This window comes from Marmota monax, unplaced genomic scaffold, assembly GCF_021218885.2.
Source record: "Marmota monax isolate L192 unplaced genomic scaffold, Marmota_monax_Labrador192_F-V1.1 WCK01_AAM20220418_F8-fsc00030, whole genome shotgun sequence".
NCBI lineage: Eukaryota > Metazoa > Chordata > Mammalia > Rodentia > Sciuridae > Marmota > Marmota monax.
Genome location: NW_026691988.1, coordinates 17,043,234 through 17,059,590, shown reverse-complemented (window position 1 = coordinate 17,059,590; position 16,357 = coordinate 17,043,234).

The window sequence follows — 16,357 nt, the reverse complement described above, 5'->3', positions numbered from 1 at the left end:
CGTGATAATCCCTGCCCTCTACTCAAGCTGCATGTGTGTTGGGGAAGAGGAAGAGGGTACATTCAGGGTATCCCAAAACCAGGTAGTAAAGATTCTTAGTAATCCACAGCCATCTCATGTCTTAGGCTACTTCTTTGAAGAATATAAAGGCACTTTTTTGGATGGGAGCGGGGACAGCACAGCCAGAGATGCCAAAGTCAGCAAGGTAGAGGTAGAAATAGCTCTGGAAACTTCCTTTCCAGGGTGTCCTTGGTTAGATTCCTGATTAGTTTCTTGTTTATTCACCCTTTCAGAACTGCCTACTATGTCTTCAGAAATCTATGTACTCAGGGGGAAAGTCAAGCCCATTAAATAAGAAGTTGAGAAGTTGAGGAGAGTAATGTACATGTTAGTAGTCCCAAAGGTCAGGAGGATAAATAGTTGTGGCAGTCTATGGACATGGAGCCTGGAACTTCTTGATGGTTCAGAACAAACAGGAGACTCACAAGGAGTTCAATAGTGTAGAGGAGCTTCTGAGACCCCAAGACTCAAGGACAGTTCAGTGGACCCCTGAATGCTGGTGAAAACTAGGGCTAGGGGTGTAACTCGGTGGTAGAGTGCTTGCCTGGCATGGGCAATGCCCTGAGTTCTACCCAAGCATGGGGGTGGCTGGTGACACACCAGCTGAAAACTTTTTGGAAAGGGAGTGCATGTTGCATTACAAATTTTGATTATTGCCTTCCCTTCTCCAAAACAGGCAAGAATTCAATTCAAACTGACGCCCTAAGTGAGCTAGATTCTGTTTTTTAGATTTGTTGTTGTTTCGGTATGTGTGTGTGTATGTATGTGTGTGTGTGTCTGTGTGTGCGTGCATAGGTGGTACTGGGGATTCCGCCAGGGCCTTGTGCATGCTAGGCAAATGTTCTATCACTGAGCTCTACCTACCCAACTCATCTTTTCCTATATCAAGCCAAGGTCTTGCCAAGTTGCCCAGGATGGCCTTGAAGTTCCTGATCCCACTGTCTCAGCCTCTAGAGTAACCAGGATTACAGACAACAGGGCCCAGCCAGATTCTGCTTTAATTTTAGGTGTTTATGCTGTTACTGAGTGTCAGCCATTTAACCTGCCTGGCCAACAACCCTGTAGGCAAGACTTAGCTGTTCCAATGCATAAGAAGTAAGGAAGCAAGAAAATACAAATTTTATGCCTGTTGACCAAATTGGGAAGAAGCAGCTAGACTGTTTCTCTACCCGCACTAAAGAAACTGGTTACAATTTATAGAAATAAAAGACAAGAGATACATATGTACAGATGTAGCTTGGCTATGTAGCCAGAGAATTTGTGGATTTCAGATTCCTTGGCAGGAGCTTGGTCAGGACTTGCTCTTAATTTCAAAGGGGATCTGTTTCAATGCTGTCTATACATTTGAATTGAACAGAGACTCACTTCTGATCAACTTTAACCATGTCCCTGTGAGCACTTTTCTCAACTAAGGCTCACTTTCTATAGCCTAGTTTAGACAGAATCTCCCTACCCTTCATGTCTCATCACCCTAGCCTACCTTCAGCAAGAATTCTGCTTAGTAATTCTAGTAAGAATCCCCCTACCCTGATGTGTTATAGTAATTTTCCATCCACCATTACCACCAGCCTCTTCCTTGACTGTACTTGTGATCAATGTCAAAAACAAAGACAAAAAAATCTTTCATATTGCAAAAGTCTTAACAGTTACTTTTACCTATCACAATAGTCCTCAAAAAGTCTTCCTTACTCTGTTAACTAGGGTCAGATAAATTTTTATTTAAAAAACAAAAAGAGCCCTGACTATTCTAGACACTGCTGACATGAATCTCCAAGTACTTTTCAGGATCTTATTACATGGTAACCTGAGGTGGGAGTGGGTATAGGACCAAATCAAAGGATACCACTTTCTCCCAGTATTTTCTCCATTTCTTGAGAGAGAGAGAGAGAGAGAGAGAGAGAGAGAGAGAGAGAGAGAGAGAGAGAAATCACATCCTTAAAGGCAATAAAGTTGTGATATGGAAAAACACCAAAGTGTTTAAAATAACAACAATATCCCAGTAATCATTCCATTTATACAATAAAATTAAATGTGGATCATTAATTAATTTCATATTAATATCCTTCCATAATGTCTTAACATGGAGTCATACTCTTTAGATAAACAGCCTTCAGCAGGGTTGGACACAATACCCTGGCCACATAGTTGTGTCACACTATATCCCAACCATCTCTTATCATAGCCTGGGCTCCTCCAGGGCAGGAGTTCTGGTTAGGAGTTGGGGGTGGGAAGCTGCCCATCACGGATGAGCACAGGCCTCTAACTCCATTACCAGGTACGGGACTAGTGTTGTGGCTCAGTGGTAGAGTGCTTGCCTAGAACATGTGAGGCCTTGGGTTCAATCCTCAGCACTACATAAAAGTAGGTAAATAAAATAAAGATATTTTTTCCATCTAAAAATAAAAATTAAGGGAAAAAAAGAGTATCAGGACCATGAGAAGCTCCAGACAATATTTTGGTTCCTTGGATATTCAATAATGTAAATAAGTTACTAAATTTGTTCCTGGAACTTTTGAAGTTCTAACTTTTATTTATTTATTTATTTATTTTGTTCTGGGGATCAAAATCAGTGCCTCGCACTTGCTAGCCAAATGCTCTATCACTGAGCTACACCCCAGTCCTTTTTATTTTGGAATTATAGGTGGGTACCACTACAATGCACAGAAATTTAATTCTTCTTTTTTTTTAAATTTTAATCATAGTTGGACACAATACCTTTATTCTATTTCTTTATTTGCATATGGTTTTGAGGATCGAACCCAGCACCTCACACATACTAGGTGAGTATCCTACCACTGAGCCACAACCCCGGCCACAGAAATTGAATTCTTTATTGCCCCTCTGGTCAAATTATGTCTGGTGCTATTTCTTTATATCATTATTTGATCTCAGTTTAAAAAAAAAAAAGAGGGATTCAAGAAAATTTAAGTCCCTGTCAGAGTGGTAATCACATTTCCCCAGTGGCAATCAATACGGACTGAATATTATTATATAGGCTTTAAGATTTTTTAAAAATATATTTCTTCAGTGTTGATTCATTTTATTCTTTTGTTTATATATGGTGCTGAGAATTGAACCCAGTGCCTCACCATGTGAGGCGAGCACTCTATCACTGAGCCACAACCCTAGCCCCAGGCTTAAGATCTTTTTCCAAGGATGTGTATGCATCTATATGTCCATTTATAATGGATACAAATGAAGACTGCTCTGCTTCTGTTGGAGTATAAATGGCAGATAATTGTAGCTTATATTTCCACAGTGTTTTGTTATTTTAGAATGGCTTATAAAGTGCTTTGTATTTGGTCATTCTATTAACTTGAGAGCAAGTAGAAATTCTTTTTTTCTTTTTTCTTTTCTTTTTTTTTTTGGTAATGGGGATTAAACCCAGGGGCACTTAACCATGGAGCCACATCCCCAGCTCCCCTACCTTTTTTAATTTTTATTTTTTAGTTGTAGATGGACACAATATCTTTATTTATTTTTTTATGTGATGCTGAGGATTGAACCCAGTGCCTTGCATGTATGAGGCAAGCCCTCTGCTCCTCTACTGCTGAGCTGTAGCCCCAACCTGCCCAACCCTTTTTCATTGTTAAAGTTTGTGACAGTGTCTTGATAAGTTGCTCAGGTCCTGGCTAATTGCTGGGGGTGTTCTCAAACTTGTGATCCTCCTGTCTCAGCCTCCGAGTCATTGGGAATACAGGCTTGTGCCACTGGGATTACAAGCCTCTGTCACTGGGCCTGTCATGAGTAGGAATTATTAATGGAATGATTTTTGTAGCAAATTCATAAGAAGAGAAAGTAGGCTGGCCCAGCGGCACAGGCCTGTAATCCCAGTGACGTTTAAGCTGAGACAGGAGGACTACAAGATCAAGACCAGCCTCAGCAACTTAGCAAAGCCTTAAGCAACTTAATATTGCTGTCTCAGAATAAAAAATCAAAAAGGCAGGGGATGTAGTTCAGTGGTAAAGACCCCTGGGTTAAGTCCTCAGTACAAACAAACAAACAAGAAAAGATAAGGAATGAGCCCTAAGTTTTTTTTTTTTTAAGAGAGAGAGAGAGAGAGAGAGAGAATTTTTTAATATTTATTTATTTATTTTAGTTTTCGGTGGACACAACATCTTTGTTTGTATGTGCTGCTGAGGATTGAACCCAGGCCGCACACATGCCAGGCGAGCACGCTACTGCTTGAGCCACATCCCCAGCCCCAGGTTGTTGTTTTTTTAATAGTTTTTTTTTTCATTGTAGATGAACATAATATCTGTGTTTTATTTATTTTTGTATGTGGTGCTGAGGATCGAACCCAGTGCCTCACGCATGTGAGGCGAGCCCTCAGCCACTGAGCCCCAGCCCCAGCCCATTTTTTACAGTTTTTTAAAAATGTTTTTAGTTGTAGATGGACACAAAATACCTTTATTTCATTTATTTATTTATTTATATGGTGCTGAGGATTGAACCCAGTTCCTCACACATGCTAGGCAAGCACTCTACCACTGAGCTACAGCCCCATCCCTTCTTATAGTTTTTGACCTAACAATCTCTTTTAACCTTTCTAGAATGATTCCATATGTACTTTTTCATTTGCAAGTCAAAATTTTTACTTAAAAATATAATTTAGGTTACACGAGTGATGTAATACACACTTTATGAAAACATTTGTGTGTAAATGAAACTTTAATAATCAATTAATATGTACACATTAATGCCTCGTGCGTCACCCTCAGTTTGTGGTTCAAGCCGATGGTGGTGGTGATGATGATGATGATGATGTCCACAATGAAGGCAAGGATGATGATGAAGCCTGATTTAGGTAAGAGTATGCTCTGTGGCCAGGCATAGAGGTTGGTGCTTTCCTATGGTCCCAATTATTATGAAGGCTGAGACAGGAGGACTACAAGATCAAGACCAGAGTGGGCAATTTAGAGAGCCTCTGTTTCAAAATTTAAAGATCCTGGGGGTGTAGCTCAAGGGTACAATGTTCCTGCATTCAATCCCCAGTGCCAGGCAGAGTGTGGGGAAAGAACAGTTGGTGGAAGTGGATTGTTTGAATTTGAGTTGCTGGCTCTTACTTTTACTGACTGTGTTGCCTCAAGGAAGTTATTGAATCTCTGGACTTTAATTTCCTTATCTATGAGAGGTGATGATCATCATCAGTATCCCATAGGCCAGTTATGAGAATCAAATGAATTAATATCCACACCGTTTTAAAATAGTGTCTAGCATGCAAATTTTTGGTGAATTAGAATAGTGCCTAGCATAGAGAATTTATACACAAAGTAACTCTTTATTAAACAAAGCAATGATAATGAATATTCACTGCAAACTTACTGTGTGCCTGTTTCCAAATTTAGTACTTTGAACACATTATTGCTTTTCATTCTCCCAGAATCCTATATGAAGGATAAAGATTCAGGTTACAGGTGAGGAAACCTGAAACCCAGAATGCTTAAATAATTTGTCCAAAGTGGCACAGCTAGTGTGTAGCAGAATTGAGGTTGTGTGAGCCTATGTCTATCTAGAAGTTATATTACTAACCATGTTCTTGCTGCATTTAAACCATTCTACTATTGACCAGTTGATTCTGTACAATTTGGGATCCTCTGTAACCTCAAGGAGCTGCATAAATATTTAACTTTGTCATTCTCTTCTAACATTTTTGTAAATATTCAGATAAATCTTAATTTATTCATATATTTTTTATGTCAAGGTATACACATTTATTTTTGAGATAGTTTCTACCTATGCTGTTCAGGCAGTCCTTAAATTTATAATCCTCCCACCTCAGCTCTCTGTATAGATGGGATTTCAGACATGTCCCACCATGCCTGGCTAGAGATATATTTAATGCCAAACAAAATAAAATAGCTGTCTTTAATAAGCATATGAGGATAACAAAGATGATTTCAGGCTCATAAATATTATGTCTCTGCTAATAATGAGATTACTTGAATTATTTAATCTACTACTTTAGTGACTAAATATTTTATTTATTTGACCTCAGATTGAATCCTTCTGAAGTAGAGCAAGGCCAGAGGTACCAAGAATTGAATCCAAGGGTGTTTAACCACTAACCCATATCCACAGCCACTCCCTACAATTTTTTAAAAATTATTTATTTATTTGTTTGTTTGTTTGTTTGTTTATGTATTTATTTTTGGTATTGGGGATTGAATTCAGGGGCACTCAACTACTGAGCCACATCCCCAGCCCTATTTTGAATTTTATTTGGAGACAGGGTCTCACTGATTTGCTGAGTGACTCACCATTGCTGAGGCTAGCTTTGAACAGGTGATCCTCCCAAGGTGCTGGAATTAGAGGCATGAGCCACCTTGCTGGCCCCCACAGCCCTTTTCATGTTATTATATTTTTAATATATTTTATATTTTATTTTATTCATGATTTATATGTGGTGCTGAGAATCAAACCCAGTGCCTCACACATGCTAGGCAAGTGCTGGGCCACTGAGTCACCACCCCATCCTCCTTTTTATGTTATTTTGAGACAAGGTCTCCCTAATTGCTGAGGGCCTTGCTAAGTTGCTAAGACTGACCTCAAACTTGCAATCTTCCTACTTCAGCCTCTTGAGTAACTGGGATGGCAGGCCTGTGCCATCACACCTAGGAAAGTCCATATATTTCAACAAACAATAGGATCATTATGAAGCTCTTGAAATATCAAAGGTAAAACATACAGCCATGGATTTCAGTACTTTGATTTTTTTTCTTTGCTACGGATTGAACCCAACATTTTGTGCATGTTAGGCTGGAGTGGCACCCCCTTCCTCCATAGAAAAGTCTTAACTGGGCTTCTCCAGAAATCTTCACCATGGCTGATTTTAGGACTGTCAGCAAAAGAGTCTCTACTAAAGAGTTCAATGTAGATAACTTCCTATTTTAGTATTGCCCTGTTTTACTTGGCCACTGGCAGAGAATATACCAGCACTCCAGATGCTGGCCATCCCCTTAGTAGCTTTTCACAAACATATCTAGTATAGTAGTTGGTAGAAATGTGCAAACAAGGCTCTGGCCTTGAGCTGGGGATTTACAGAGATGTCTACATTTTTAAGATAAGTTACCAACTGGGCTCCATGGAGGAAAGAGAGGGGAGAAGAACCTCTCCCCTTCTCAGGTGTTGTCCTTAAGTGTTAACTTGCCCAAAACAGGGGAAGAAACATCTGCCTTCATGTGAATTTCTGCAGACTGTGAACTTCTGAGCTCCTCCCCTTACATGCTTGAAAATCCCTGAACTCCAGGTTCAGGGGATTAATTGGTTACAGCAAAAGCTGAACCTGGCTGCAGCCAAATAAAACTGTTTCCTGCTGTCTTTGGTGCCTTGCCTCATTTGTCCCTACAACAAGGCAAGTGTTCTACCAGTGAACTAAACCCCTCACTCAGCTTTCAATAATTTTCATTTCCTGTCTTATATTTGTAAATATTTTATTTATTTATTTTAATGCCTTTATTTATCTTTATTTGGTGATGAGGATCAAACCCAGGGTCTCACACATGTGAGGAGAGATTTCTATCACTGAGCCCCAGCCCCAGCCCTGTAAATATTTTTAATTATTATAAGAGATGTTTCAATAAATATTGCTCCATTTCAGAGAGAAGAGGGCAGGATGAAAGAAGTCTCCTATAGAGTCAAGGTGCATTCATTTACCAACTCTCTCCCAACAAGAGGTGTTGGATATGCCCTCACTCCTGCTCCACTGGGACTCAGTCCAGACCCATCAGTCATTTTCCCCACTTGGGGTTCATGGTAGTATTGTGTGCATTGGGTATTGCAAGGGTGTCCTTAGGCCTTAGCCTTAGCAACCCCATTTTAAAACTGCACTTTGCAACCTGCAGCCCCACCAGGCACACCTATGGAGCCCTCCAATATGATCATCAGGCATAGCCATGAGATAAACAAGTCATTTCTCCCCAACCTGACAAACTCAGAGTGAGGTCTGTGTCATGTTGCCCTTGTCTCATAAGGGGGAGAAGAAAGAATATCAGGGTGGCTTTAACCATCAGATGATTTAACCTCAGGGCAAATTACATCACTGGTAGTAGCTGTCAGGGATTGAAAGGGTGGTCAGAAGCCCCCAAATTTAGTATAAAAGATGAAGCAAATGAACAGACATTTAGCCAGCCGACACTGATTCCCTCATGCCAGAGAGCCTGATGAGGACCTGGACTGACACCCCAACTCTTCTCATCATTTGCCTGATCCTCTGTATCTTCCTCACCACTCTCAAACTCTACAGCCACAACTTCACCCTGGTGAGAAATGCAACTTCTCCCTATGACCCTGTCCTCAGCTGGCCATCAGCACCACCCCACCTGATCACCACAACCTGAGTGACTGTGCTTCTGGTGAACTTAGAGCCTAAGGCTTGGGACTTTTAGATCTGACACTTAAGCTTAGCATGGAGAGGGAATGTCTGTCATGAGCCTGTCATGATTAAGATGTTTGCAGTGTTTAGAATTAATCTAGAATTGTTTGCTGTGTAATGATTATGTCTATTGCAGTGCCTAGCATTAGGATTGAAATTTTCTTGATGAAGAACCTATAGAGTGATGGAGCTGGGGTTGTGGCTCAGTGGTAGAGCACTTGCCTTGAATGTGTGAGGCCTTGGGTTCAATACTCATCACCAGATATAAATAAAAAATAAAAGTCCATCAACAACGAACAGTATCTACAATAATATAATAGGATTAGGAACAAAAGCAAACATTTCCCTATTATTTAACAGAATTCTAAGTAACTGTAAATGTATTAAATATTTTAAATGCCCCAGGGAATTAAATGTACAATATTTTCCACAGGTCATGTATACTTATTTAATTAATATCATGCTCATTTCACATAATTTGAAACAGTTACTGTAGAATAGCTTGGCAAAAAGTAAATGGAATTCTACCCAGCTTGGATAATTTTTTTATTGCCTTCTACTTCTGCAATTTGTAGGATAATCAGATATTTATGATATCATAGAGTCAATACAATTATAGACTCTCCTCACCTCAGGAGATTGAATTTTATATTCCATGCTCTTTGTGGAGACCCCACAGTTGTGGGAGTGGGGTAGAATGCTTTTCAAACTATTTTTGTACAGTGCTAGTTGACACAAATTCCAGAGAATGCCCAATAAACATTTATGAAATTTATTCTTACATTAAATTAATATCCTCTCTGGATCCACCCCAAATCATTTTTTAATAAATTTATCTGCAACCGGATATTCATGTCTAGATTACTCATTACAATCTTTATTTGACTGCCTACATTTGTAAAGGAAATAGGAAAGGTGGGAGAAAGAATATTCAACAAATGCTTCTTTTCTCTCCATATCATTTGAGAAGACTCAAATATTTGTACATCTTACACTCTCATGTCTTCACAGTTTGATGGAGACTTTTATATAAAACATGACTGGAAAGCATGTTTCAATATAGACTCCAATCTTGGTTCTAAACTTCTAATTTTACCTATTTCAAATGTATTTTGAAATATTAGTAAAGCAATCGCTTGTCTTGTTAGTGTATATAGTTCTATGAGGAAATTATTGCAGATAATAGTTCAGAGTCACTGGATGTAATAGCAGGTCACCTTATTTGAACATTTGCTATGCAGAAAATAGTATTTTAAGCCATTCATATATATTAACAAATGTAACTGAACATCCCTGTAATATGATGCTTTTATTATCTATGTTTTATGAGTACAGGAAAAGAGGCCCATGATGCCAAGATAGGAAGACCCCTGATATCAACTCAGACATCTGGTTCCAGGGTCCCTGCCCTTCCCCCACCCTGCAGTGCTGTAGAATCCAACCTTCCTCAAACAGTAGCTTTAAAATGCTAAGGAGACCAATACCTCTTTGTTTTCCAGGTATAACAATTTGTGGGCTGGAACTGCTTGGCCTCAAGAGGGCAAGCTTTACAAATCCAGTTCTGCCAAATAGTGAAGAAAAGGCCTTGCATCTCATCACTCATTTATCCAGGAGTTCCTTGGAGCCAAAGGTCATCAAATGTCGACTGCAGATTTTCCAGGGTGTGTGGTTATAGCTTTTGGGTCAGGGAGAAGTGCATTTCAAGAACTGAAACACATTATTTAAATGTCTGTTAGTGGTTGATATGTTGTCCATTACAAATACCTTTGTCAAAATTCTCACACTCTAACTCTTTGAAAAGAAAAACATGAGGTCAGACCCAGCATTCTTGTTATAATTGGACAGAGAAACTCTGAAAAGCCAGAAACTGGGTCAATAATTTCCTTTCCCCTTTCCCCCTCATTAGACATTAAAATGTTTTTAAGCATCCTTTCTACCCCAGGAATTGTTCAACTGGAGAGATAAATGCTCAATACAATCAGTATTGTTCTCCATTTCATATAGAATACTAATCAGGTAAATCTATGTTAAACTACATTAATAAACAATCCTCAAATTTGAGCAGGTTTTTTTCATTTGTTTGTTTATTTGTTGGTTTTCATGTAAAATCTCATGTGGACTTGGCAGGCTGTCTCCCATGTGAGATTCTGGACCCCAGGCTGCTTCCATCTTGTGGTATCCCCATTTCATCTGCTGCTTCTGTAATTACTAAACCAGGGGAAGAGAGGCCTGGACAGGCTGCACCAGCCATTAAATGCTTTAACCAGGAAGTAGCACACCCCACTTGTGTTCAGAAGGCATTTGTCAGCCATGAAGCCCTACCTACCTATGTGGGAGACAGGGAAGTAGAAGCTCACTGTGTGCCTGGGAAAAGAACAAACCAGATCTTTCTATCTTAGGTAGAATACTGTTTCTAAAGGACTAAGCAGGGGATAAGGAAACAATATTTTTATTGTGAAAGATATGGAGTTATTCTAATAGTTATAAGAAAATTAATACTATGACTCATTATTATATTTAGAAGAGTTAAAACTCAGACAATTGTATAGTGGCAAACATGTTAAAGAAAGTGTTTTCCTTATGTGTTTTTAAGTTTGAACCAGGTTTGTTCAGCTTGTTGTTGTAGATGATTGTTTGTTGTATAGGGCTTTTCTATGCATAGCAGCATGGAATGCTATGTGAGGTATAGCAGCACCCTGACCCCACCCATAATTTGCCAGTAGCCAAACCCTTACTTGCACATACCCAGATATGACAGCCAAGATGAAGGGACAAAGGTAGCAAGTTTCAATTTCTTTGTGACATGGGGCAAGGAGGAGGCAGAGGTACATGGCTCAAGAGGGAAATTATCCTCCAGGTTGAACACCCCAGAAGATATTCCTTGGGTGGCTGGGAAGTCAATGGGAGACATACCTCTGTGCATTCTGAGAAGAGGAGTCATGGGTAGTGGGAAGGGAGGTGGGAAAACAGAGGCCACAGTTTAGCAATTTAAGGGTTGGGGAGCTGCACTTAGAGAAAGAGGGAAGAAGGGGGAGGAAGTGGGGTCAGGAGCAGTGAAAATGACCTGGGAAAGCACAGGAGCTCAGTTGGCACTGAGGTCCCTGCCTGATCCAGGCGGCCTTCATGTTTTGAATGTTTATTAGAGTGCCTGGTTAGGAGTAGAATCTGGGCAGACAGCTCAGCTCTGCCACTGTTGGCTATGCTCTCTGGGATAATCAACTTTCACTCTAAGACTCTTTAAGTCTATGCCATGAAAGTTTTATCAATATGTCATCAAACAAAACATTCTGAGCCATTGCACAGGCTTAGCACAGGGTAAGTGCTCAGTAAACAGCAAGCACTTCTTCCTGTCTTTCAATGGCAGGTAGGAGATGGCTGTGCAGTGCTACTAGGGCAAATTGCATAGTGTATGAAAGCACCAACTGTGCGTCCTATAAAAATTACATTCCATGCCTTTATAATGCATCCTAATATTATGTATAACAAAAAAGAACCAATAAAAATTATAAAAAGACATACTGTAAAAAAAAATAACTATTAGAGTCAACTCTGGTTTGACTTGAATCTAGACCAGATTCGGACCTGCCCTGCCAAATGTGAGGTTTTGATCTTGCCAAGTAAGTTTTATAAGCTTCAATTTTCTCATCTTTAAAAGAGGCTTATTAGAATACATCTCAAGAGGGATTTTTAAGGATAAATGAAATTATTAGACATACTGTACATGTCCCACTTAGCACAGCTCCCGGTATAGATTAAGTTTAGTAAATTCTAGACATTGTAACCAGGATTCTAACAATTATATATCTAGACTATTTTTCCTTGATAGAAATTTCTCAGATTGGTGACCTATGAAACAATTTAGCTGTCACAAAATATATTGAATTTTTGCTAGGCATTATGGTACATGCCTATAATCCCAGCTATGTGAAAATGTTGAGGTAGGAGGATTGTAAATTTGAGGCCAGATTGAGCAATTTAGTGAGTCTATTTTTCAAAATAAAATTTGAAAAGATTTGGGGATATTGCTCAGTAGTACAGTGCTTGCCTAGCATGTGCAAGGTGTCCTGGGTTCAGTATCTAGTACCACAAAAAAATCAAATCAACCAACCAATTATTAAAATTACATTTTTGTTATGGGTAAGGCTCTAGCTAGACACTGGGCTGGTTAAAAAAAAGAATGTGATAATACCTGTTTTGAAAGTGTTCACAATCTGATGGGGTGAGCAGACATGTACATATTAGCAACTGAAAAATAAAGGAAAAGAGTGATGAACTGTCATTGGGAGGGATCCACGCATTCCTAGGAAGCTGAATCTTGCAAAATGAGAAGTATTTCAAAGGCAGAGAATTGGAAGGTGCCTTAGAATAGCTATGCAGAGACAGGAGATATGAAAATGCTTGATGCTTTTGAAGAATATGTAATTTTGTATGTTGGAAAGGGGTGGCATTGCTGACAATAACTACATTCTTGATTTTTGATTGACGTCTTTCTTTCAGTAAGGGGCTACTTCTCATTCAATTACATATTTCACACATACCTTCATTGTGCCTGGGTAAGCTTTGGTGAAATGAATTAAATTGAAGATGCTTTCTCATTTGATTTTAATTCCCCAAATATCCTCAGGTTTATTGCCTACTTTGCATGATGGGTTTGTTTGTTAGTGCCATCCTAATTAAAATGCCTAGGTGTCATGTTGCCAGAGTTTCAGAAATAATAATAGCATGAACTTTTGAAGTTTCATAGCAATTTACTTGGCTCTAAATATTTCATCCTTTCATACTAGATTCAGCAAAACTGCAACAATATCCACCTCCCAAGCTTTTGATTCTCGCTGATAATTATGAATTTTCTAACAAGGCATAATAACAAAGGAAACTTTTTCTGTCTATTTGAGGGAAACAACCTGGTAGTGGAGGTCTGATGAAGAGGTCATTGCCCAGCCAACAGGGCAGTGGGTACAGAAGTATGTCAATGCCAAAGAAGGGGTGAGGGAAAGACTGGAGACCAGTGTCCTCACCAAATGAATTCATGTGGATTATTCATTCATGACCTATGTATTACTAAAGGAGGAGGGGAACAAAATGAGGAGAGGCAGGAGGGGGCTGGGGAAGTGGAGGAGGAAAAGAAGACCTGAAGGAGGAGGAGGAGGAGGAGGGAGGCAAGATGACATTGTAGAAGTGTCATAGGCACAAACGCACTTGAAAGGGTGTTGCTGAAGGGAACTGACCCTCAGATATATCTGGAGTCATTTTTATTTCAGCAATAAGACAAATAAGTCAAACAAAAGCATAAGGTCCAAAGGATTGTCCTTTCAATGTCTACTGTGTGTTGTTCATGAACATTACATTGTCAGTTGATGCTGAAAATACAATAGTTTTACCTAGCTCTCTCAGGCCATCAGGTTTCTCCTTGCTACTGGACTATTCCCCTGACCCACACTCCCACCCAGTTACCTCCTTGGTTCTTTCTTTCTTTCTCTTTTTTTACTGACATAAAGAAAAAAAATTTAATTATCTGCATACTGTTCTCCCACTTGCTTGCTTTCCATCCTTTGCTATAAGATTGTAGTAATCCTCCCACATTAGGCTCTGAGTTCCTACCACCAGACCTATCTCCACATCCACAGCCAATAAGCCCTTCTGATTTGGGTACCCTCTACCCTTTCTATTGAACTATCATTCTCTGGTTCTCTTTTTCCCTACTCAGTTGCTCTTTCAGCCTTCTTTTATGATTCTCCATCATCCTCATTACCATAGTTTGGCGTTTAATGGGGGACACTCATTCTCTTCTTTGTCTACAGTACTTCCTAGGAGAAATCATCCAGTTTTGCACTCTTATGCATTGTCTGTGTTTTGTAGACTTCCAAATGTTCACCTCTGATCCTCAACTCCAGACTTTTATATCTCCCTCTTATGATCTGGATTTGGAATGTTCCCTCAAAAGCTCATGCATGGTCCCCAGTGCAGCAATGTTCACAGGTGTGACTCTTGGAAAATGAATGGATGATGAGGGGTCTGACCTCATCACTGGATTGATCCATTGATGGATTCATAATTTGAAAGGATTCCTGGAAGATGGGAGAAACTGTAGAAGGTGTACCTTAGTTGGGGGAAGTAGGTCACTGGGGTGCTATCCTGAAAGGGCATTTCTTGTCCTTGGTCCCTTCCCATCCTTCTCTGTTTCCTGGACACTACAACGTGAGCAGCTTTGCTCTGCCATACCATCTACATTAGGAAGTTCTGTTCTACCACAGGCACATAGGGATCAGGTCAAGGAACGATGGGCTAAAACCTCTAAAACTGTGAGCTAAAACAAATTTTTCCTCCTTTAAGTTTTTTTTTCTCAGATATTTTGTCACAGTGATGAAAAGCTGAATCTTGGAGCCACCCATGACTCTATTCTTTCTGTTGCTCCCAACACCTGATCCGCCAACTGTTCATTTCACTGAAATGAAAAAAAATACTATGTGTTCACTGTATTCTGGAACTGTTCTGGGAGCTGCAGGTACAGAAAAGAGTCAAGCAGAACAAAGACCCTCTCTTAAGTCCTGGCAACAGTGGGCTCGATAGGTCCATAGCCAAGCCATCTTTCATCTCCTTTACATCACTGCCGCTCCACCCTGGACAGACACACATTGATTTCCCTGAACTATTGCAAAAGCCTCTTGCTTCTACCCTGATCACCTGTTGTCTCTTCTTTCCATAATATCCAGAGTGTTCATCCTAAATCACCAATCAGATCATGCCTTTTCTTTCTTATAACCCTCCCAAATCTTTTCAACTCACTTGGAGCAAAACCAAAATACAGATCAAAGGCCCATGAGGCTGTGTGTGACCTGGGTGCTGCTGTGAGCTCTGTTTCCCCTCCTGCCCTTAGCCCTTTCTGAACCTGTTCCCATCATGTCAGCCTCCTGGCTCTTCCCCAACACTCTAAACAGTTCACAGAACACAACCTAGCTCTTGCTGTTTGGTGCATTTCCATACTTCATGTCCTCCCTATAAGATCATGTCACTGAGGAGGCCCTCCCAGATCTTGAACAGAAGACAGCATCTTCCTCACCCCCCATTCTTCTTACCTCATTTTAGGCATTATACACCTATGCGTGTTGTGCAGTCTCCCCAATGTAAAGCTACATCATTGAGAGCTAGGACTTTATTTTCCTCACTGCTATGTCCCCTTCTCTTAGTGCAGTGCCTGACAAATACTGCACACTCATTAATATTTATGGAGTTCTTCAATTCTGGAATTCTGTGATTTGCTACTTTACAAGTGTGTGGCCATGCAACCCTTCTGATGAAAGGCCTGCCTGCGTTTATGAACCAGACAACTCTAGATAACTCTGTTGTTCATAGCTCAGAAGCAAGGAAACTGCACTTCCCTGTGGCCTCATTAACATTCTGTTCTATCCAAATTAGGTGTGAAGTTTCAAGTAAGAAAAAATAAGTATACTACCTCTCTGTTGTGACTAGTTTGTAATATCTGCTAAACTATTCAACAGAGAACCTGCTGTAAATATGCAGTCAGAAAGCCCTTGGAGGTGGTATAAGTAATTAACATTCCGTAGCTTATGACTATGTCAAATTAATCACCTCACAATCAGGCATGTGGATAAACTATGAAACCGGGTAAACTATGTAAAGGGAAATAAACATGTGCACTTTGATCCCTAGATAGATATGTATGTAGGACTGCTCCAAACTATCACATAGAATAAAAGCAGTTGTGAAATCATGGCTAAAAAGAATCCATGTGCAAATATTCTAGGATAAAAATATAACTGCGGAGTCATTAAAGTAAAAACTTAGATGAAAGACAGAATGTCCATGCACGGAGGACACCAGTCTCTTATTTAACTAGTACTGCCTGCCTTCACCCTTCCCCAAGCACCAGCCATGAAGAATATTTTGCCATTCTTTTTATGA